Source organism: Alexandromys fortis, unplaced genomic scaffold, assembly GCF_014885135.2.
Source record: "Alexandromys fortis isolate MF-2015 unplaced genomic scaffold, M_Fortis_MF-2015_v1.1 scaffold_4, whole genome shotgun sequence".
Classification (NCBI taxonomy): domain Eukaryota; kingdom Metazoa; phylum Chordata; class Mammalia; order Rodentia; family Cricetidae; genus Alexandromys; species Alexandromys fortis.
This window is the reverse complement of record NW_026067944.1, coordinates 5,576,400-5,598,858: the sequence shown is the minus strand read 5'-3', so window position 1 is coordinate 5,598,858 and position 22,459 is coordinate 5,576,400.

Sequence of the window (22,459 nt, the reverse complement as noted above, 5' to 3'; positions counted from 1 at the left end):
CTCTCTCTCTCTCTCTCTCTCTCTCTCTCTCTCTCTCTCTCTCTCTCTCTCTCTAACTCAGACTGACAGGCTTGGAACTCACTATGTAGACTAGATTGGTCTTAAACTCACTGAGATCCACCTGCTTCTACCTCCCCAGTTCTGGAATTAAATGTATGAGCAACCACACCTAGCAGCTCCACATCTTCTCTAACCACCCTCCCATCTCTGCTGCAGCCTCTCATTTTTACCAGTCTCTGTCCCAAAATCATGACTTTCGGAAACATTTTTTTAAAGATTTAGCTTGTACTACAGTGTTTTCTAAAATAAACTCTAAGTTATTCTTGATGTAGCTCTTCTGTGATGACTTTAAGAGGTTAAAAGAATGAGCAATGGTACCAATGGGATGGCTCAGCAGTTTAAGGTACTTGCTACAAAAGCCTGTAAACCTACGTTTGATCCCAGGAACTCATATAAAGATAAAAGAGAACTGAAAATATATACAATATTGTTCTATGGCCTAGACACACACATATACCTTACACACATATAACAACAATAATAACTAAATTAGTAAAGGAATCAATGTCAAAATCCTTTTCATATATGCTCTAGGCTTACTCTAGCAACTAGCATGATGTTTTTATATACATTTGCATTTGAACACATGTGTCTAACTAACATCGTGTTAAACAAAGTTGGACTGATAGGCAGGTAAAGGAAAGGACCTCAACACATTCTGAAAAACCAGCATACTTGTTGCACAGCTAAAATCTCCTTCCTTAAATGACCAGAAGGTCATTAGAAGTGTACAATAGTGTTATCTCTCCATTTCCCACATACATCCACAGAAGAAGAAAGACAGGACTTAAATATTAAATGTCAAGTAAGCAATGAAGTGTAACACAAAGAGAATGAGAGGGCTTCCTCTGTGCCCCTTTTATTGGTGGTTGCCAAGGAATGGGTTGCCAGGGACAACTGCTCTTCTGGAAGAACAAAGAAAAAGCAGAGAAGTGAAGAGAGTGAAGGACGACCAGTTTGTGGTGTCTTTCTCTCCTCAAACAATTAAGAATTTAAAAAGGCATGTCAAATGATACTGATTTGCACAGAATTTTCCAATGCTTTTTTTCTTAAGATACTGCTTAATAAAATTCATTGAAAACAAGTCTTATTAGAGACGTCTAGTTATAATCAATTGTGTATCAGGAGTGTGGAAGTTGCAACCTTAACTTATATAAACTGAAAATATTTACTACTCTCCTCAGATCCATTTAAAAAAAATCAAGATTGCAAGGAAAATTGCTCTCCCTCAGCACAAAAGCCTGTAGGCCTGAGTTCAACTAAAGAGACAGACAGGTAAATTGAGACCATCACAACTTCATAAGGCAATCTCCACCTCCACATCAATGGAAATCAGAAAAAAAAGATCTCTACTAGAATAACGTTAGACTCCAGTGTAACTGTACACAATGGGTTCATGCCTTCAAATGCAAGCAAAGGAGGGAGGGATTTTACTACCTAAAGGCAAATGAGCACCACTTTGGAAGATTGTGTGCTCTATTTCAACAGAGAATGAGTGGGTAATTAGTTAGGTTGAGGAGTTGCATATATCCACATGGAGGTCACTCTTTGGGGAGTGTACACATCTGAGCATTCTCAATTTTAGAAACATATTTCTAAGCATTGTTGCAAGATAATCCACTAGACAACACTAAAAGAGTCTACATTGCTGACCAGCAGCTGCATGGGGAACTTGCCCAAATCCTGAGTCCTGAGCCATGCCATTCTCTGCCTTTTATGCACATACACACACAAAACAAAAACAAAACCAAAAAAAAAACCCTCCTCCTGGTTATCACAGTTCAGTTAACAAGAACAGTTAGTGAGAAGAGAGACTACAGAAGCCAACAAGCAAGAAATAGTGCATTTAAGGACTGTGATGGCTAGTTTCATATCAATTTGACGCAAGCTAGGGTCACCGATGAGGAGGGAGCTTCAACTGAGAAAATTCCTCCAGAAGATTGGGCTATACCCAAGCCTATAGGGTATATTCTCAAGCAGTGATTGATGAAGAAGGACCTGGTACATTGTAGGTGGTAACACCCCTGAGTATATGGTGCTGGGGTATATAAGAAATCAGACTGAGCAAGTCATGGGGAGCAAGTCAGCAAGAAGCACCCATCCATGGCCTTTGTACCAACACCTACCTCCAGGTTCCACTCCTCTTGAGTTCCTGCCCTGACTTCCTTCAGTGATAAACAGGAATACAGAAGCATAAGCTAAATAAACCTTTTCCTCACCAAGTTGCTTTGGTTATGGTTTTTCATCATAGCAATAGTAACCTAAGATGGGACTTTTCCTGGATCCTGGAACTATTGACTTGATCTTTGACAAAGAAGGTCTTTGTTCCCATTTTTTTGGCAGGTATTGGGGCCTATGTGTCAGGTTCTAATGTCAGAATTGTGCTTCTAGCATGGTATCAGTTGTGCCAAGGTCTCGGGGCTTGTTACACATGTTCAGTGAGGTCATAGTTCAGGAAGAAAATATGGCAGATGTCAACACCCAAATATAGATACACATTAGAGCCACATTGTAAAACCAGGGAGAAGACACTTCAAGAAACAGGAATTTGCTGGTTGACTCTCATTCACCAACAACTGGCTAAGAGAGGAAAAAGCAAAGCATAGAGCAACCAGACATTAGAAGAGAGGAAACAAGCCTGCACCATGTTAGCATTTCTGTCCCTGGCCGCTCGCTAGCAATTCTAGCCTGCCTGCAGTCTATGTAACCAGAAACCACGTCAACCTTATAATTCATGATCAAAGGAAAAAGTACCTTTCAAGAAGAGCTGAAACACATCTTTTCCAAACTCCAACCTTCCATGGCTACTAGTACTCAGTGGACAAGTTCAGACAGACTAGGGAAACTCGGTCATGGTGGCATCACCATGATTCTAAGAATTTTATCTCCTGGACATCTACCAGGTCCTTTCAGTGAACACTGCAGAAAATGCAGTGCTTCCACCTAGCTTATCTGCAGAGGAGTCAAAAAAAAAAAAGACTCATCCTGAAATACGTATAACATCCTGTCCTGTTTAACACGTCCCTCCCCAAAGTGCAACTGTTTCACCACAGCCTAACTCCCTACAGTTTGACCAGAATTTTACTGGCCTAGTAAAGGAAATACCCAACTAAACCCTTCTATGTTCAACAGAGACAAGAAATACCCAAGGCTCAAACCGTGCTGCCTTACTCAAGTGAAGAGGAAGAAAACAGAATTCGTGATGACTATAGTTGGAGTCCACGGCTTAAGAATAACTCATCATAAGACAATAGAATTCTTTAATTCCCTTTGTTTTTTCCCCTTATGTACCAAAGTCATATTTACAGAAATTCACATTTTAGTCTGTATATCATTCACAATTTATATATTAAAAAAGAAAAACTTTACAAGTTAGATTTGATGACAGATACGTGTAGTCCTAGCACTTTACTAGAGGACCATAATTTCAGGTCAAACTTAGAGCATAAAGGGGACTCTTAATCCAATTCATTATGTAGCAGGCACATGCAAGACAAACTGAGAAACACTTAGTTTTGAGAAACTAAGTATTAAAAGTGCATCTAGCGAGAATGTTAAAATTGTCAGACCTTTTTTCTTTTTACTTTTCAGATATACTAGCTTCTTTTATTTCATCATATCACCTATTATTTTGGAATAAACAAATAAATAAGTACAGTAACAAAGTAATTAGAATGTGTGTGTATGTGAGTATGAGTGTGTGCATGTATGTGTGTGTGTCTGTGTAATTGGAAAAACAGAGGAAGAAAAGACTATGACACCACACGAAATGTTCAAGTACACACACCTTCAGCCAGACCTAGTAACTACAGAAATTGCTTAGAAGAAGGAAAATGATAATAACTACTTTACAGTCAAATTTGTTCCCTGCTTAGAAGTCAGCTGGGATGCTGGGCATGAATGTCATCTGGAATGCTAGACATGGAAGTCAGCTGGAATGCTAGACATGAGGTCAGTTGGGATGTCGGTCATGGAGATCAGCTGGGATTCTGGGCATGGGGGTCAGCTGGGATGGTGGTGATGGAGGTCAGTTGGGATACTGTACATGGACGTCAGCTGGGATGATGGTGATGGAGGTCAGTTGGGATACTGTACATGGAGGTCAGCTGGGGTGATGAACATGGAAGTCAGCTGGGAAGCTGTACATGGTAGGAGGCTTGGCATATAGAAGGATGGGAAGAAAACTTTATGGTGTTTGCTCTTATTTTATCATCTGGAAATAATTTACTCAAATTATGAATTTGTCTTTTTTTTGTTTTGCTTGAAGATTTTAAAATAGCTTTTAGTCTTTTCATTCCTGCTTCACCTTGTATTGCTATCACGCCATTGTCAATTTTGAATAGGATGAGTGCCCAGTACCAACAGGCATACAAGAATTCATTAAGTAAATGAAATCATCTCCATCAGGAAGAGTCCTCCTATAACTTCTAATTATCCATACTATAGAGAATAATTTTTTTTTGTATCATGCCCTAGACTTGAAGACTTAATGGAGCCTCTTCCTCCCTAAGCTCCTCTCACCTTTACCTTTTTAATTTCTGGGTGTTGAGCTCATCTGTTAAAGATTACATGAACTACATCCCCCTGCATTCTCTCCTCCTTACTGTTATGAAAAGACTATTTTTTTTCTTCTTCAAACCTGTTCTTTAAAATGAACTCATCCTGGATGGTATACATGGTTCCATTATAAAATTTTCATGAAATTATCAAGCTTATCCTGTTCACCATATGAAATATAAATAACTGTCCACATATTTATGCCTCTTAAGAGGGCATCTTGTGTGAGCACAACATTCTGCTTTGTTGTCTATGTGAAAATATGGTGCATGTTGGAATCAATAAAAGTAAAATAATTAGACAACCATGGACTCGTACCTCTGCCTGTCCAAATTATGACGTTAGTAAAATTAATTACATCCTTTAAATTTTTAAAAGAAAGTTCCTTTGGCTGACTATACACCACATAAAAGTTTTATTTCTGAACAAAGTGAAGTAAGATAGAAGCAAATTGATAAAAGTAAATGAAGGTATGTGTGTATCTACGTGTATGAATATGCATGGGTATATGTGTGCAATTATCAGCTTTCCAAAAGATTATTGATTATTAATAGATTCTTAGATTTTATTGTTAAAACTATTATAGTTATTCAAAGTATTTTACAAATGCTTTGCTGTAATTATATACATTTGAAAGCATCAGATTCCGTGAATTATGTGGAAAGTTTGTATATGTGTTGCTTTTATTGGTTAATGAATAAAGAAGCTTTTTGGGCCGATGACAGGGAAGAATAGAGCTAGGTGGGAAAACTAAACTGAATGCTGGGAGAAAGAACGTAGAGTCAGTGGGATGCCATGTAGCTGCTGGATGAACGTTGCCGGTAGGCCACGACCTCATGGTGATGCACAAATAAATAGAAATGGTTTGATTAAGATGGAAGAGTTAGCAAGTAAAATGCATAAGCTAATAGGCCAAGCAGTGTTGTAACTAACAGTTTCTGAATGATTATTTTGGGTCTAGGCAGCTGGGAAATGAACAAGCAGTCTCTGACTACAAGTGAATAAGTGGGATTCAGCATTTCTGAAGACTTTTCTTCTGGCATAATGAGATAGGGAGAGTCAGCCAAATTAGGTCACTAACCTGGACCTAGGTTAACATAGGAATAGTTCCTACTCAGAGAACTCACAATTACATAGTGACATCAAAGTAAATGTACATGCAAGATAGTAGCATAGGTACAAATGAACCAGCCAAAATTCAAGCAGAAAATTCTATTCAGATGAGAAGTTTAGAAATGCAGATTGTAGTGCAAGCCAAACAGGTCCAGAGGAGAAGAATGCAAGGTATGTTTGTTGCCAGGTTTCTATTCTGTCCTACACTGCCCAGCTGTTTTTCTTACTTTAGTTGATTCTTTTTTGTCTTTTAAAAATTGGTTTTATTGAACTATACATTTTTCTCTGCTCCTCTTACTTCCTCTCTCCCCCCTTCAACCCTTTCCCATTGTCCCCATCTTCCCAATTTACTCAGATCTTGTCTTTTTCTACTTCCCATATAGATTAGATTCATGTATATCTCTATTAGGGTCTTCATTGTTGTCTAGGATCTCTAGGATTGTGATTTGTAGGTTGGTTTTCTTTGCTTTATGCTTAAAAATCACTTATGAGTGAGTACATATAATTGTCTTTCTGGGTCTGGGTTACCTCACTCAAAATGATGTTTTCTAGCTCTATCCATTTGCCTGAAAATTTCAAGATGTCATTATTTTTCTCTGCTGTGTAGCACTCCATTGTGTAAAGGTACATCATTTTCCTTATCCATTTTATGGTTGAGGGGCATTTAGGTTGTTTCCAAGTCCTAGCTATGACAAATAATGCTGCTGTGAACATAGTTGAGCACATGTCCGTGTGGTACAATTGAGCATCCTTAGGATATATACCCCAAAGTGGTATTGCTGGGTCTTGAGGAAGGTTGTTTTCTAATTTTCTGAGAAATCACCATCGTGATATCCAAAAGGGCTGTACCAGCTTGCCCTCCCACCAGCAATTCAGGAGTGTTTCCTTTACCCTACAACCTCTCCAGCATAAGTTGTCATCAGTGTTTTTGATCTTGGCCATTCTTATAGGTGTAAGATGGAATCTCAGAGTTGTTTTAGTTTGCATTTCTCTGATGACTAAGGATGTTGAGCATTTCCTTAAGTGTCTTTCAGCCATTTTAGATTTCTTTCTTGAGAGTTCTCTGTTTAGGTTTATACCCCATTTTTTATTGGATTATTTGTTCTTTCAATGACCAGTTTCTTGAGTTCTTTGTATATCTTGGAGATCAGTCCTCTGTCTGATGTAGGGTTGGTGAAGATCTTTTCCCATCCTGTAGGCTGTCATTTTGCCTTGTTGATTCTTTTATTTCAAAGTGAACCACTGGCAGATAGAAAACTAGGATAACTGAACATTTTTATTCAAACATTGAAAACCAAGAATAATACCACAAAACAAGGGATTCTATTTCTATTCACAAAGGTAGTATATTTTTCCTCTAAATTCACTATGCACTATATCCTTGTTATAATTATAAATCCTCTCTGAATGATAGATCTTTGAAATGTAAATGGGGTCAATTATAAAACTTATACATAAAAATCATTTAAAGAGTTTATTTTCTTAAAGCATAGAAGGGGGAAAAGAAAGAATCAAACGGAAGTTCCTATTTAAGGAAAAAGACACCTCCACAGTGTGGAATTTGGTTGTTCTCAAAGGATAAAATTTCTGCCAACTGGATGACAAGCTGTTGTCAAGGCATAATGGGAGGCTTCTGTGGGAGTGTGCGGTGGGTTAACGCACAGAAGTTCTGTTATGCTTTGGGCTTAGCTGCTCTCTGATGCAGGAAGAAGCAGCATTTCAAGCCCCTACTCATCTTGCTCAATAATCCAAAGACTTGTTCATATATACCCGTCACAAGCATGTGATGTTAGCACCACAATAAAACTATTTTGTTTGCTTTTATGTGAGTGCCCTGTGTATCTTATGCATGGAGGTAGGTTCACATGTGCTATGCCACGCACGCGGGCATTAGAGGACAAGTTTCAGATGTCAGTGCTCACCTTCAACAGAGTTAGAAGCGCGTCGTCTGTCTCTTCCACTGCACTGCATAAATCATACCAGCCAGGGCCCAGGAGCTTCTGGGAGATTGTCCTGTGTCTCCCTCCCTTCTTACCATAGGAGTGTTTTGAGTCCAGATGCATGCATGCCACTTCCCCCAATTTTCTAGAGTTTCCAAAGTGAGATCAGAAGGTTTGTATACCAAGTGATTTTGCCTACTAAAGGATCTTCCCAGTCCCTAAAACTGTATTTTAAACAGTGAGATTATCTTCAGTGTCCTTTTACATTATTTCTGTGAATCTCTTATGTGAAAATTTTCAACGGTTAAATTACTAATCAATGATAAAAGTGTGCACACACATTAGTAAGACATGAACTTACAGACATTAAGAAACTGTAGGAAATGATGAACCCAAGCGTACAAATTACTATGAATAAGGTGTATAGGTTTCTTTTCTCAAATTTTTATTATTGAACATTAGCAACCACCAAAGATGGCTTATTTCTCTTATTTCAAGATTAGAAAATTAAAATTAGGGGAAGTCTAACTCTTTAACAATCCAATAACTAGTTAACTGTGGAGATAAAAAATGTAGGTTTTTTTTTAAGTTCTACTTATCCTGCCATGTCATTTTTTTCTTCTTGTTTTCCTAGTGTTTACATGCCCTCCCCCCCAAAAAAAAACAAACCCGGAGTCATTATATAAACAGTTACACTGGACAGACCGTTTTGTATGTGGGAGATAAGATATAAACAGCTACCTTCTATAAGATACTCCTGTAAATCTTTCTTCGCATCAACATGGCTAGAAGAGAAGCCATCACTATTGTTCTAGGAAATTTATAGAAACAATCCAAAACAAACCTTTGAAAATAGAATCACATGAATTTTCCATTCCCTGTCCTCTGGGAAAGGAGTGAAAAAAGCCCCTCCCGCACCCACAAGCTCCCTACAGGCCAAACCATCTTTGGGAAGCCATTCTCTACATTCCTGGGATGTTTGAATTCCTTCTGAGAGGCTTTTTTTAAATTAATTTATTTTTTAAAATGATCTTTTCTCATTTTACATATGTATCCCAGCCCTATTCTCTCTCGCTCCTCACAGTATCCCCCAACCCTACCTCCCATCCACTCCTTAGAGAGAGCAATGCTTCCCATGGGGAGTCAACAAAGTCTGAAACATCACTTGGAGGCAGGACCAAGGTCCTCTTCTGTAATTTTTAGGCTGAACAAGGTATCCTTTCAAATAGAATGGGCTTCAAAAATCCCGTTCATGATGGGATTTCTGTTTTGTGTTAATTTCATTGGTTAGATAAAGAGACTGCCTTGGCCCTTTAATAGGACAGAAAATTAGGTAGGCAGAATAGACTGAACAGAATTCTGGGAGAAAGAAAGCCGAGTCAGGCAGTCACCATGATTCACCCACCTGACACAGACACAGGTTAAGATCTTCCCTGGTAAGCCACTCGTGGTGCTACACACATTATTAAAAATGGGTTAAAGCAAGATGTGAGAGTTAGCCAGCAATAGGCTAAAACTAATGGGTCAAGCAGTGTTTAAAAGAATACAATTTCTGTGTTATTTTTTCCGGTAAAGCTAGCTGTATGAGAGCTGGGTGGCGGGAAGCAGCCCACAGCTCCTTACAACACATTCAAGCACTAGAGACAAATCTTGGCCCCACTGCCAGTGGGCACAAAGACTGCCCCAACCTCTCACCTGTCACCCACATTCAGAGGGCCTAGTTTGGCTCAGAGTACTCTGTTGGTATTAGTACTTGGGAAGTCACAAGAATCATATCCTCCATTTATCAACAATAATAAGTGAAATTTTACAACCTTGCTATCACCTGGGATCTAAATTACATACAATGTTAGAAGGAAAAGTATTAACTTCTAACAGTCTGTTCTAATCCAATAATTTGTTAGAGTCTAAGATTTGAAAGATATCTCACAGTCTAAAACTTTCCAGAAAGGAGACTTAACATCAATAAGGAAAAAAAAAACTGGTTCCCAACACTAACAGTGTACTTTAGGGGGAAAGTTCTTGTCGTACCTGCCATTCTTAAATAATTTCAGACTAAAATATTCATTCGGGCAAGATGCCAAATATAGTGGTGTTGTGTCCTCAACACCCCATATTAACCATCCTGCTGAAAGACTATTTTTATTTTTACTCATGTGTATATAAAATACACATCACAGATAGAGAGAGAGGAGAGAAGAGAGAGATTATGAGTACCATAGAAACAGATTCCTTCAGAGGCTAAAAGAGGACAAACCCCTGCAGCTGGAATAACAGTATTTTAGCTGTTGAACATGGCTGTTGGGAACCAAACTCAAACACTTTGGAATAGTAATGCATGATCTTGCCCACTCAGTCTTCTATCCAGCTCAAAGACTTGTTTTTTTTTTTGTGTGTGTGCATGTATGTGGTGTTTGTGTGTGCATGCATGTGCATGTGTGTACACATTTATGTACTGATGGCACGCATGAAGGTCATAATAAGGGACCTAATTCCTGGACCTAGAGGTAAAGGTTGTTGAAGCCATGTGATGGGAGTCCTGGAAATAAAACTCAGTACTTCTGGGAGAGCAGGAAGTTCTCTTAATCACAGAGACATCTCTTCAGATTCCCAACTGATTGTCTGTTTAATGGAGCACTTCACCAACAAGAAAGCTTTGAATTAAATAGCATCAAAAAAATTCCTCTAGGAAATGTGGGAAAGTAAAGGCATATACAGAGTTAGGGCCAGAAATAATAAAATTTTAAACTTGGGCATCTGAACAAATCATACAAAATGGGGAAAGTAAATCTTACTATTTACTTAGGCAAAAATTATTTTAAGGGATGATACTATAATAATTTCTTTGAATAGACCTTCACGAACTATGTTTGATTTTCCATATACACAAAACTCCCATAAGGCCTCATAGTTACTATATATAAACACACATCCATATGGAATTTTAGGGTTTATGTTTCATAAGTTAAAATAATTGAGTAACTAATTAAAAGGCAGAGAAATTATATCCAAATTAACAAAATCAGAAATGAAAGGGGGGCATAACAACAGACACTGAGAAAATCCAGAGAACCATTAGGTTATATTTCAAAATCTTGTACCCCATAAAATTGGAAAATCTAAAAGAAATAGACAAATTTCTTGAAAGGTACCATATAGCAAAATTAAATAAAGTTCAGATAACCAGTTTAAATAGAACTATAACCCCTAATGAAATCAAAGCAGTCATAAAAAGTCTCCCAACCAAAGAGAAGAAGAAGAAGAAGAAGAAGAAGAAGAAGAAGAAGAAGAAGAAGAAGAAGAAGAAGAAGAAGGAAAGAAAGAAAGAAAGATCCCAGCACAGAATTCTACCAGATTCTCAAAAAAGAGTTAAAATCAATACTCCTCAACTTGTTCCATGCAATAAAAACAGAAGGAACTCTTTTTAGGAGGCTATAGTCACACTGATACACAAACCACACAAAGATTCAACAAAGAAAGAGAATTAGAGATCAATTTCCCTCATGAATATTGATACAAACAGTAAATACTCAGTAAAATACTGGCACACTTAATTCAGCTAGTTCCCAAATAATGACATGGGGACTTCTTAATTATGAAAGCTTAGTCTATAGGTTAGGCTTGTTCCTAACTAGCTCTTATAACTTAAATCAACCCATTTATGTTAATCTACATTCTATCATGAGGCATTACCTCTCTTTCATCTTGTACCTCCAGTTTCCTCACATTGTCTCCAGACAGCTCTGTCCTTCTTGTTCCCAGAGTCTTCTCTGTCCTCAGAAGTACTACCTAACCTTTTTCTAGCCATTGGCCATTCAATATTTATTATACCAATCACAGCAATACATTTTTGACTCTAACATAGTAAAACTATATATAATAAGAATTATCAAGTAAAAAAAACATGTTCACAATGTCCAGTTTATGAGTATTTGGCAAATTCAGAGAAAAATTCTATTATCTACCCTATCTTGGTGGATCCAAGGTTTTGTACCTAATTTATTTTATATCCTAACTTGTACTACCAACAGAAAGCTATCTTTTTGTAGCATAAAACATTTTCTTAGACTTTTATGTCTTTCAACTTTATATACTTTATATCTCTTTTATGAATTTCTTTTCTGAATTTGGGAGCAAGAAAAACTAACTATAACTGTATAGTCTTCAATTTCATCAAAGATCCAAGAAGGTTATAGTATTACCTGAATAAACAGGAGTACAGAGCAAACAACTTCCAAAACTATAAAAATGACAAAGATATGTCTGGATTGTCACCCAAATTTTCTCTGTACTGTTGGAGCATCCATATTCATCCTACAGAACTACAATGTCTGAAAGACCTTTATGTGAAGCAGAAATTCCATAAAAACTGTTTTACTTTGTCTTGATGAACTTGTCAGTCACCTTGATTGTTCAGTTTTGACAACATACTGTCAGCAGTCAAGGCAATGGCAATTTCTTGCCCAGTGGCTAAATCTGCTATATTTAAAGCAAACTCATAAAAAGGTTCTTTGATCTTCTTCTTCCTTTTTGAAGTAAATCAATGCTGTCAGAATCAGACATGTCTCACTGTCATGCCTGAAAAGCCTTATGCTATTAAAACATTTAAGTTCCATATTCTGTAGGTTTCTGAAGTGTTTGACGACCATCTATTTACTTAAAATATCTCTTATTGATCTTGAAAACATAATTAACATGACTATAACTTCAATTGTTATAAATGGTTAGCTACTAACCTGTATTTCTTTATTATCCTAAATAGTTTTTAAGACTACAACTTTGTATTAGTTTTAAATGGGCTGCATACTATAATACCTTAGACAAGAGTAGAAATATAAATACATTATAACAAAAATTATATTATATACAAAAATTAATACAAATATAAAATACTTGAGATTAGTGATTGTTTAAAAGTGGATTCAAGAATCTACCCTTTTATCCATCATTTTATACTATATCCCCCCTCTCTTCCGAAAGAGATCCTGAATCTAATCTCCTTTGTTCAGCATTTTTCCTTCTCATAATGGCTTAGAGCAAAAACACAAATGACAACTCATGTTGCAGAGGATGTAGAACTAGGGGAACACTCAGCTATTGTGGGTGAGAGCACAAATTTGTATAGCCACTTTGGAAATCAATATGGTAGTTTTTTAGAAAATTGGGAAGACCCAGTTATACCAGTTTTGAGCAAATACTCAAAAATTGCTCTATCCTTCCACAAATTTGCTCAACTACATTTATGGAAGTTTTATTCATAATAGCTAGAACCTATAATGTTCCTCAACCAAAGAATGAATAAAGAAAATGTGGTACATTTATTACACAAATTATTTTTCAGCTGTTAAAAGCAATGAGATCAGGAAATATGAAGGCAAATGGATGGGGCTAGAAAAAAAAATCATCCTGACGAGACCTAGAGGAGTAAAAATCATATATTGTCTTATTTAGGGTTTCTATTGCTGTGTCAAAACACCATGACCAAAGAGCAAACTGGGGAGAAAGGGGCTTATTTGGTTTATATTTCAGCATCACTGCTCATCACTGCAGAAAGGCATGACAAGAACTCAAATACAGAAGGATCCCAAAGGCAGGAACTGGTGTAGAGGCCATGGAGGGGAGCTGCTAACTGGCTTGCTGCCCTGACCAGCTAAGCCCAACTTCTTATAGAACCCAGTACCAAGTCCCCAAGGTTGGCACAACCAAACTTCGACTAGGCCCTCCTTCAATGATTGCTAAATGAGAAAAATAACTTACAGCTGGTTCTCATTGAGGTATTTCCTCAACTGAGGCTCCTACTTCTCTGATGACTTTTTTTGTCATCAGAGAAGTAGGACTTTTGTCAGATTTGACACACAAAACCAGCCAGTACATATGCACTCTGTCATAAGTGGATATTAGCTGTAAAGTAAAGGATAACCATGCTGCAGTCCATAGAACCAGAGAGGCTAGATAACAAGTAGAACCCGAGAGGGATGCATGCATTTCCAGGGAAGGAGAAGTAGAAGAGATCTCATGGTAAACTAGGGGTAAGTGGGGGATAGAAACATGAGGGATCATGTTGGGGATGGGTTAGAGGAAGGGAGTAATGAAAGAGATGTCTTGATGGGGACATTTCAGGACAGATATAAACCCGATACAAGGGAGACTCCCATGAAGCTACAAGCATGTCCCCAGCCAAGACTTCTAGCAATAGTGAATAGGTAGTCTGAACTGGATATCTCCCGTAATCAGATTGTTGAGTAGCCTACTCTTCATCAGAAGGCCTTTACCCAGTAACTGATGGAAACAGATGCAGAAATCCACAGCCAAGCACTGAGCAGTGATCTGGAAATGCTGCTGAAGAGAGCAAGGAAGGATTGTACAAGCCAAGGGGGAATCAAAGTCATCACAAGGGAACCCATAGAGACAACTAACTTGGACTCATAGAAACTCACAGACACTGGATCAACAGCTAAGGAACCAACATGTGACTAACCTAGGTCCTCTAGGTTATGCATATTGTCATGTTATGTATGCATGTCAGTTATGTATATTGGTCTTGTAGAACTCCTAGCAGTGGTAGTAGGGCCTATTCTTGACACTTTGGCAGGCTTTTAGAAACCTATTCTTCATACCAGGTTGCCTTACCAACACTTAATATGAGAGGGGGAAGCTTAGTCCTACCTTTTAGGCAGAGGTTACTCATTTGTTCCAGACTGCCATGCCCAAAATAATCACACAGAAACTATATCAATTAAAATACTGCTTGGCCTATTAGCTTAGGCTTCTTATTAGCTAACACTTCCATCTTAAATTAACCCATTTCTACTATTCTGTATTTCAACACAAGGCTGTGGCTTACCTGATAAATTTCCAGCATCTGTCTCCTGTAGTTGAAGGCCATTTGTTTGTTCCCAGCTGCTCAGACTCAAAATAACCACTTACAACAAATTGGCACACCAATGTGGGGCTGACTATATTAATATAAAACCTGAGAAAGCTTGAAAAGGAATTGTAGACACAGAAAAACAAAGTGTAACTGCATTTTTGGGGGGTCTGGCAGTGTGTGGCAGCTCCCTTAAGAGATGTTTTCCTGATTCAGCAGTAGCAGAAAAAAAGCTACATGGATTTGAAATGGTGGCTTCCTGGTGGTGCAGGAGAATTGTCTGTATTATGTCAATCATATTTTAAATAAACACTGATTGGCCAGGCAGGAAGTAGAGGTGGAGTGATGAGAACAGGAGTATTCTGGGAAGCAGGAAGCTCCCTCCACACTCCTGCACAGATCACTGAAGAGGCAGGATGTAATCTGCCCAGATCTGAAAAATATGGAGCCATGTGGCTAACATAGATAAGAATAATGGTTAATATAAGCTACAAGAGCAAATAAGAAGCCCGAGCTAATGGGCCAATCAGTTTTATAACTTAAGGAGATCTCTGTGTGATTTTCTTTGGGAGTCTCCAGCTCTGGGAACTGGGCAGGACAGAAACCCCAACAAGCAGGCCCTTCATGTTACATCCTGGGTCATGCTGCCAGCACACATTCTGGCTAGTTCAGGAGGCTGAGCATTTAAATGCAGGTTGTGGACAGCTTGCTGAAAGTTACTTCGTGGCAACATGGGCCAACTGGTTATCAGAGTTTAGATGATGAGGACAGCTCCCATCCAGCAATCTCAGAGGCAGTGAACAAACTTCTGCCATTTTGGACTGGGCAGAACAAGCAGGCAGGGCCGTATTTTCCCTAGCAATGACACTGCTTAGGTTTTTAAGAAGCACTTGTCATTTTAAGAAGTTGTTCTGATCAGAAAAGAATTACAGATACACAATAATATGTTCAGACATAAAAGACCTTTAAATAAGACACAGTGTGTTTAAAAACCATGCATAGACTTGAGAGATGCCACACCAGTGCAGCTTGGATACCAAAATTGGCGAGTGTGTGTGGGGGTGGGGGTGCTGGGATTGAGACACAGTGGCTTCTTTTCGGGTAGAAGAACAGTAACCTTTCTTTTTTCCCCAGCTAAAGACTTTATACCTCTACTGCTTCTGTGGAAAACCAACGGCCAGAAGGAACACAAACATCCTTGTGAATTACAGACCACAAGGATGTTCCACTGTTGGTCAGGGGGAGTGAGGGCAGCTAGATATCAACAGAAGAGAAAAAAATAAAGAGTATAGAGAGTCATAAAAGGAAGTAAATGGTTTAGAAAAAAAATATAAAACAAAGTCTTTAAAAAGAGTACAGACAGTTATAGATTAAAGGAGTAAAGATAATAAAATAAATATTATAAAGTAATAGAGTAAAAAAATTAAGCCATGTAAAGATGAAAAATACACAGAGAGTCTGGATTATGTATATTATTATGTTCTCTTTGAATTTTTTTGACTGTGAACACAAGTGGAGGGTGGCCAGGAACATACTAGCAGCCTCTTACTACAAATGTCTCCTTCGGCAGCTATATGGTCTCTCCCTGACCCCACCTTCTTTCCTCCTCTGTCTGCTTGGAATTCCCTCCTTATTCTATTCTGCCCTATTGTAGCCCAAAGCAGCTTTATTCATTAACCAATGGTAATAGAACATATTCAAAGCATACAGAGGGGAATCCCACATCAGTACCTCAACTTTACATGCCATACTTTATTAATACCCATAGGAATTCTGCTCCTTTCTGAAAAGATATAGAGGAGGAGTGGATTGGGAGGAAGTGGCAGAGAGGAGGATGGAGAGAATGGAAGGAGAGAAGAACAAGGAAACTGTGATTGTGATATAAAATAAATGAATAAAATTAATTAAAAGTAAAATTATTGTTGCAGATATAAGATGAAATCTCAGAGTTGTTTTGATTTGCATTTCTCTGATGACTAAGGATGTTGAACATTGCCTTAAGAGTCTTTCAGCCATTTTAGTTCCTCTGTTGAAAATTCTCTGCTTAAGTCTTTAACCCATTTTTATTGGACTATTTGATTTTTTTTTTTTGATGACCAATTTCTTGAGTTTTTTGTATATTTTGGAAATCAGTCCTCTGTCTGATATGGGGTTTGTGAAAATTTTTTTCTCATTCTGTAGGCTGCTGTCTTGTCTTGTTGACTGTGTCCTTTGCTTGACAGAAGCTTCTCAGTTTTAGGAGGTCCCATTTATTAATTGTTTCTCTCAGTGCCTGTGCTACTGTGATTATATTTTGGAAGTGGTCTCCTGTGCCAATGTGTTCAAGTGTACTTCCCACATTCTCTTCTATGGGGTTTAATGTGGTTGGTTTTATGTTGAGGTCTTTGATCCATTTGGATTTGAGTTTTGTGCATGGTGATAGATACGGATTTATGGCCAAGAAAAAATACATTGATGACAACTTATTCTGGAGAGGATGTGGGGTAAAGGTAACACTCTTCCATTGCTGGTGGGAGTGCAAACTGGTACAGCCCTTTTGGATATCAGTTTGGTGATTTCTTAGAAAATCAGAAATCAACCTACATCAAGACCCAGCAATACTCCTTTTGGCTTTTTGCCCAAAGGATGATCAATTGTACCACAAGGACATGTGCTCAGATATGTTTATAGCAGCATTGTTTGTCATAGCCAGAACCTGGAAACAACCTAAATCTACTGAAAAATGGATAACGAAATTGTGGGACATTTATGCAATGGAGTACTACATAGCAGAGAAAACCAATGACATCTTGAAATTTGCAGACAAATGGATGTATCTAGAGAACATCATATTGTGTGAGATAACCAAGACCCAGTAAGAAAAATATCATATATACTCATTCATAAGTGGCTTTTAGACATAAAGCAAAGAAAAGACATTCTACAACCTACAATTCACAATCCCAGAGAACATAGACAATAATGAGGACTCTGAGACAGACATGCATCTAATCTACAGAGAAAGTAAAAAAAAAAAAAGACAAGATTTCCTGAGTAAATGGGAGTATGAGGACCATTGGAGAGGATAGAAAGGGAGGGGAAAGGAAGGGAATGGAGTGGAGAATAATATATAACTCAATAAAACAATAAAAAATTAAAAAAATATTGAATTTATCTGGTTCTAAGATACTATTAAATGAAAGTTTTGGGTGCACTTTAAAAAAATATTTTCACATCATATTGATGTTAGAAAAGCAACAATATTCCAATTCCTTGTACCTTAACATTTTTCCTCTTTATTAGAGATCTACCCTATACAGAATATGAATAAACTTTGACAATGCAATTTTTCTGTACCTCTAGGTCTTCAATAAACCCTTTAAGAATGAGCCAACATAAAGAAGCATCCATGTGTCATACAGAGGCAGCACTGGGTTCAGCTAATCTTTTGTCAGCCAACTGGAGGCTGTCTATCAGTGAACTGGGGTGTGTCAGTTACCATGAGAGCAAACATCAATCAACTTATGAATCAAGTAGCTATATTGACTCCAGGAAGTAATATTCCTATTAATGAGTAATAAATAATCCACAGGAGGTCATTTTGAACATAAATTTGAGTTCCTCCACCTAGCTGGATTTATTATAGATCCTAAGGGTGATTTAAATATAATCAAATATGCCGGTGATTTTTTTCTCAGAGCTTTGAAATTTGAAGCTTATCTCTACAATTCCTGGTGCTTCCCTGCTTCATTGCTTTTTTTTTTTTTACATTAACTAGCCAATCTATAGATAGAGACACCATGAGTAATTGCTAGATCACTATGTACTAAACTTTATATTAACAAGGGTTATGTCCCAATACTTCAGAAAAAATATTCTTTTAAACATAGATAGATATCTAGGGATACATGCTCTAAATTTTCTCACATATCTCATTTTTTTTCTGGAGAATTATAGCATTTCTGTTTCACAATTTTATATTCCACTCACGTTTTAACTCTCTTTCTAGAACCATGTTTTTACAAAAGTTGACAGTGTTTGACCCTCATTGAAAACCATTAACAAGAAACAGAAATTTGAGAAAGCAGAAATAGGCAAGCTAAGTGGTCACCTAAGATCCTTCATGGGCTGATGACTGTGTGAATTCATATTAAGCAGTCAACAGCCCTTGAATAGTAGGATTGCTCAATTACTGAGGTCAAACAACACTTAGTGGGGAAACTACAATGTGGTGAATGAAGGTTGTAAGGTATCTTAAAGGGTAATTGATGGATAATTTTGTTACTTTCCTAAACATCAACTTTACGAAAGCAGAGCCAAGAAACCCTTGAACTTCTGGAAACACACACAGACAGGTTAGCTGCAGGGGGAGATTGGGACACCCATCCCACCCTAAGGAATTTAAGGAGACATCAGAAGAGAACAGGAAGAAGTCAAGCAGTATAAATGCAGAGCCAGTAGGGCAGAAGGTTATCCAGAAACAACTCTAAAAGCACCTACCCTTTGCCTGAATGTATCATGGTTAAAACACCTGAGAAATTAATAGGCTGTAATAATGTCAGATTTTCAAAAACAAAACTTATATAAGGAAACAGGAAGTTATTTAAGAGCCAAAAAAAGCTACGAGAGATAACATAATTCCTGTTTTGGTTTCAAGTTCTTTTTGCTTGTATCATTACACTTCTGTCCCAGTTGCCTCCTTAGACATTCTAGGGCTATTTGCCCTTCATCTTACACATCATCCAATGGTTGTAAGAAAAGGGACCACAGGTGAGATGAAGGGAGAAAGATCAAGGCATGTGAAACCACTAGCTTCTTTTGACAATGTGAGTGCCAGGACCAGACTTATTTTAGCTAGAAGATAACTCTGTTAGTTATGTGAACCACGGTTAGAGAAGCAAGGAGAATGAGAGAATCAGGGGGACCAGGGACACAGGGTCCAGAGCAGCAGGTGTGGAGGGTAGGAATATAGTAAAGACATTGACAAGGACTAATCTGCTCATTGAAATTACTAATTCTATGAACTCGGAAAAATGCTTTATCCATTCTTCTTTATCTTTTAAGAGAGAATCATAGGTCTTCTTCCAGAAGTCACCATAAGAACAGAAGAAACTATTTCATATGCAAAACTTACAACCCCCAAGGTTTTAGGAGTTCTCTTTGTACTACAAGTATAAATATGAAAATTATCACCACAGCCTCACAATCCTAATAAAGCCTATATTTTAAAAACATAATCGAAGTCAGGAAAGGAAAACACATCAGGATTTCTACTTAGAATAAGAAAATTCTAAGAACCACATTTGAAATACCAGTTACATAGGTATATTTTACAACACGGGACTTTAGCACTTGCCTTAAATCATACATGACAATTAATGGTCTCATTTGAAAATATTTTAAAAATGAATTACCTTCAATTACCCATGAGTATGTTATTGAAAAATCACCAAATAAAATGTTTATTTTTGAAAAGTACATGCCTTTTTCTGACTAAAAGTGTTAATACATTTTGACTGGAGGAACCATTTCCATCTGTTCTGAAGAATTCCTAAGTTCTTTTAATAAAGGTAGAATTTCTGCTTAGTTACACAATAAACTAGAAGAGAATAACCTTACTTTCCCTTTATATGATTTTTCAACATTTAGATCCAAATGAATGAAAAATTAGCCTTAAATCCTATAGATATAATAGTAAATATAAAGCTTAAAATTTTAAAGTTATTGCATATGTATAGCCACAAAACTAACTGAACCTTCAAGTTATGCACAACCAAGTGAAAAAATGTGGAAAATTTCAAATTAAATGTGAAGGGTGGCTTGGAGTTTAATGAGAGAAAGGCATAGTCTTGGTCTGGTTCTATATTTGTTGTTTCTGTTCTTTTACAAGAATATCACTAGTATGGGAATTATCTGCTCATATTTGTATATCGTATGAAGAAAAACAGGCCTAAAACTGCTAGTTGAGCAAAATTACAATTTACTTCAATATGCTATCTCCTATTATAACTCTAAACCATAATAAAATGATAAAACCTATTTTGTTTACATAGAGTTCAGGTTAGTGTATGGCTTTGTGAAAATCAACACTGATTTTTCTTTGCCTAAATTGTTTCTATGTGTGCTAGCATTCATATTGCGGAATTATGGTGGATCGGTATTAGACTTAAAGCAAGCAGATACCATATGAAAATGGTAAAAAAAATAAAAAAAGAAAAGAAAAAAGGACCAATCAGATAGATGCTTCTCCTTCTCAACCTTTATAAGACCTTCACTATGAAGCCATTAAACATTGCTTTTACAGAAACACTTTTACCTGACAGTCCAGCACAGACACTGGTTTGACTAAAGCCTACATTAAAAGGTAGTCACGATGATGCTGCAGATGTGGCAAACATTGTGGACCCTCAGCACACTATTTGAAGACCTCCATCTGCCAATCACATTATATGGAGTAAATTCAATGTTCTTATATGTGTGAGAGAAAGAATCCCAAATTCCAGTTACCTGCTCAAAGAACTGTGCAATTAAAATTCTGACAAAATCTGTAGACAAACGAGGCCTGCTTTCACAAGGAAAGCAGACAGAGTTAATTAATCCAGAATAAACTATAGAAGATACTCTGCAATTTAGAGAAACTGACATTTTGATCTAATGTGAAGACAGCAACTTCTGTTGGTCTAAGGCAAGAAAGAAGCTGCAACGAGGTTAATGTAGAGGTTATAAGCGTTTACACACATTACTTTGGTAGCTGTCATTATTTTTTCCAGAAGTAGATTGTTGAGAACACTACAAAAAGAGGGAAATTAAACCAAATAAAAAGATTCCTCACTTTCAGCAGAAAATAAGTCATTCCCAAGCATAGTCTTGCAGTGCACATAGACGCATAGGGAGACGTGATACCTATAGTTATCTGACATCTTTGAGAAAACTCTGTATTTCCAGAAAAATGATAGTAGTCATGGCAAATTGATTATTTACTGTTGTTATTTATTGTACAGACCCAAGGCCTTTTGAGAGTGTCTTCTGTGAGCATGACTCTCTTGAGGGTGATCTCTGATGGTGTCCACACACGATCATATTTTAGCACAGTAACTTAGGATCATGATTTATTTCCCATAATCAAAGAGTTCAGTCAGGTGGAAATATATGACATTATTGTGAGGGTTTTTTTCTGAAGAATTTAGCATTTGTTATTTTTAAGCTATTATGGCTTACATTTCTATGGAAGGGAACAAATTTCCATATGTCTGCATGATCTCTGTAATATAACTCTCAGGGAATGTATCTTTCAAAAATCAACCTTAAAAGACATCAATTATTTTTCTGAAAGTGATTTTCTCGTAGACAAATGGGATATGACTCCTTCACCTACCTTAAAAACATCTATGGAATGTTGGTCACTTAAGGGCCAGGAATTAGACAAATCAGAACGATGGTTATTAAAGAATTTTTATCGAGAGGAGGACTAGTCTAGTTAATTAAACTTACTTCTTAGCGATGGATTTAAGACATAGCATTTCATGTTGCTACCATATTGGTGTCTTTTATGTTATCATTTTTGCCTAAGACCAATGTGGCCATAAAAATTAAGTTCCACATGAATAGTTGGGAGGTAGTGGTACACAGTTTTAAACCCAGCACTTGGGAGGCAGAGGCAGGTGGATCTTGGATCTCTGTGCGTTCAAAGACAGCCTGGTCTACAAAGATAGTTCTGGGATAGAAAAACAAAAAAGAAATAAAGAAAAAAGAAAAAGAAAAAAATACAGAAAGAAAAAGAGAAATTCACATGAATAAGACGGAATTTCTTTAAAATATACTTGTTTTAGTATTAACCCTTCATGAGCACGTGTGTGCAGGCACATTCATGTTTGTGAATGCAAGTGCCCAAATAACAAGGCTCCTGTGTGGAGGTCAGAGGACAACCTCCGGTGTTGGTCCT